This window comes from Passer montanus, unplaced genomic scaffold, assembly GCF_014805655.1.
Source record: "Passer montanus isolate IOZ18808 unplaced genomic scaffold, ASM1480565v1 scaffold14, whole genome shotgun sequence".
Lineage (NCBI taxonomy): Eukaryota > Metazoa > Chordata > Aves > Passeriformes > Passeridae > Passer > Passer montanus.
In genome coordinates this window covers 8,976,601-8,980,119 of record NW_024360941.1, presented here as the reverse complement: position 1 = coordinate 8,980,119, position 3,519 = coordinate 8,976,601, and positions in this window count along the sequence as shown.

Here is a 3,519-nt window from a genome sequence, read left to right as displayed (position 1 = left end):
AAATTGGAGAGAACCTTTGAATTCTAGAATACAGGGAAGACTCCTGTGGAGGTTGCAGTAATTTTGGAAATCTCTTAGAAATATGTGTGGTTTGTAAAAGACATTTTCAAGGATTGGGGAAGAAACTGAATTGGCTTGAAACTGTGCTCTGTAATCTCAAGATTATACATTTTTTTATTTAACTGAAATTTAAAAAAAAAATTAAAAATTCGTCTACAACAGACACATGCCAGAAATGGGCTGTACCTCCTCAGGTATGTGCTGTAGCAGGGGATAGCATCACGCCTAGGCATCTGATACTCATTTTCTTAGCTATATACTTACATTCAAAATGTAGCACAGGAAAAATGCATAACTCTACTAAGATGTACACACGGCCAGGTGACAAGGAAGATCCCATGTTTCTCCTTCTTCCCACTTTTTGGATGAGTTGTACCCAAGTGCAGTTTACCTTGGTGTTCATATACATGATGCTAGTCTTCCTCTTTCACAGTGACAATAACCCAATTTCATACTATTTCCTTCCTTCTCAATGTTGTTCTTCATGATTGCAGGGGTAACTCAAATCATGCCTTCATCTAAATCTTGCTTCTAGCCTTCACCACCTCACCAACACAGTATTCTCTGGATCCTATTCTAGTTTCCTGAGGGGGAATGCAGGTCCAGGACTGCTTGCACTCTTTTACCAGACCTTGTGAGTACCTTGTAAGAAAATCGAGCTTCTAATGAGTTGATTGATGCTAACTGACAGTCAGCTGACAGTGGCAATCTATTGTCCAGCAAAACAAAACAGCAAAACAGCATATGAACAATTACTGTCACACAGGACCTCCCTGTGCTTGTGCCTGTTCATGGATGACAAGAGGGTGGCTGCGTAGGGTAATTTGAAATGCCTGCATAAGGCTGTTCAGCAAAAGGTGGCCTTTTTCTGCCTAATCAGACAATTCCAAATAAACTTCGTTTTGAATGTTGGTGCATATTGGATCAATGTCCTCAGGGAATTAATTCATTTCCTGAATTTCAAAGTGCCCGAGGCAACTGGATTCACACCTCTGCCAGAAGAGTGGCACCTTCTGCCACACGGCTTGGTGAAGATTGCCAGCAGATGTCTAAGGCATCTCCAAATGCAGAGTTAGAAAAGTTTTGCTCTATTTTCATTCTAGTTGGGATGTGAGTTTAAGCAAATGAACAAAAAATACTGCAGATATAATTTGCTAAAAAAGCAGATATGACTTTTTATTTATTAATGTGAGAGCTAATAAATTTTTGGCAGAAATATAAAACCAGAGAAATTTAGGTTAGCTAAACTCAAGGACAGCAAGATTTTTTTTTTAGTCTGGGGAATTAATGTCAAAGGTTGTCTAGAAAGGCTGTAAAATCTCCATCCACAGACCGAGAATGGAGCAACCTCCATCAACTTGATTTGATTTGAATTGGAACTTGAAATTGGAAGACCTCCAGAGGTCTCTTCCAACACATCGGATTCTGTTTCTACAATTTGTGTCTATTTGGTAACATTGCTGCATATGCTACTGATCAGCTCAAGTTAGCAGCCAATACAAATTATTCATAACAAATACATGCAGGAGTTTTTGTTGCCACAGGTTTTCAAGCCTGTACTTTTCACTTTAAAGCTCACCAGTAGGCAATACTTTTGACAACAGCAAGTAATTCTTAACAAGGTTAATTTCTAGTCCATCAACTGCGTACCAACAGTGTTTGAAAAACTTCAATTCCCTATCAAAAATGGATGTTCAGTTCCATGTTAGAGCTAGAACCTGGGTCTCACAACAGGTTTTTTGAGAAGTTTACCTAGAGAGTTCACAATTCTTTCCACTCTTTCCCACTCTTTTAGCTACCCTCACTGACTATAGTTGAGGGAGCCGTGTTCTCATGCCTCCTCTTCTTTTTTTAATGTTCATTGCTGTACTGCAGCCTTCCAGCAGCCCTTTTATCAGAAATCTTCAGTTAAGAGGCTACGAGCCAGCAAAGGACAGGAAAAGACATGGCTACTGTCCTTTTCCTAAATTGTGAGAAAATTAATATCTAAAGAAAGAAACACAAGACTGTCACTGAGAGAGTTCACTTGAAATAAAGAAAACACTGAAGAAATATTCAGGGAAGCAAAAGTGTTTGTCAGAGAAATCTGTAGACAAATCACATAAGAATCATGGTTGCATAAATTTGTTATATAACTTTAGGTAAACATGGATATCCCAAGAAGTTTATTACAATTCATACTTGCAGAAAGGGAAGCAAATGAGAATGGATGTCTGTTCAAAATATTTGAGAACTGATCCTGAAAAAAAGGTGCAGCTGGCTAACCAATGTAATGGCCATTCAGCTAAGGAAAAAAAACCAAAAACAAAAAAAACCCCAAAAACAACAACAACAACATAAAACAACTAAACTAGAACTCTCTGAAGTTTGTGCAAAATGATTTATTTTGGACCTGACTTAGTAAACCACTAAGGTTTGGTTTCCTTCTTCCTAATATTGCAGATTTAAACTCATCTATCACATTTTGATAGCCTGAAGGCTTTCAGTTGTCACTTCCACAGATTTTTTTACGCCAAAAGTTAATTAGTTAATTTTCCACTGACAGAAAAATGGAGCAACAGGAATGGTTGTTCAGAGTTAGAAAGACCAGGCACTGCTGTCACAGGCAGATGTCTTATGCAGGATCTTCACCTGCATAAAGGATAACTTTTCTGTTCATCTGCAAAAGATTCTTGAAAGTCAGTAGACACATTTATTTTATTAATCATGGAGTTATCAACTCAGAGTAGCCACAAGATGTCATTGTGGGCCTACTAAGTTAAGCACTGTTAGGGTTGGAAAAACCCGTTATTGGCTACTGATATTCCTTCTTGAACATAGAAATTCTACTCAGACTGTGACAAATGGTTTTAGCATTATAACAAGGAGTATCTCTGTTTTTACTATATGGAGTTGCTTTCTTTATGCTTTTTGGACAAATATTTTGTAACAGCTAACAATCCTTGAGATCTCACTTTTCTTGTATAATACCATTATAATCTGGTAATGAGACAAAAGAAATTGAAAGAATGCTGATCAAATCTGTAGCCATAAGGCTCTTAATAAAAACTTACATTTAGAATTAAAAATACCTGAACATTTGTACTGTGCTATGTGGAACAGAAATTAGCCATTACATGTTTTTAATAAATTTTCCTTATATACATTTTAAGAGTCTAAAGAAAAAAATCCATTCTTACTTATGTTATTATTTTCTCTCTATTTTTTTTTCTGCATCGACATCTAAATTAATCAACAGAAAGTTTTTATCTAGGTGGGAGGACAGCAGGGGTCTCACAGCCAAATTCTGTTTATATTTTGGCACAGATGATAAGGATCCGCAAACCTGTGCATATACAGAATGTAACAGACAGAATCGAAATGACGTCATCAGCAGGCAGTAATGATTTTATGGTAAGTTATTCAGTAAAAATGTCTGAGGAAAGCAGGAGGAATGTTCAAATAACAGCTTCAAAAGGA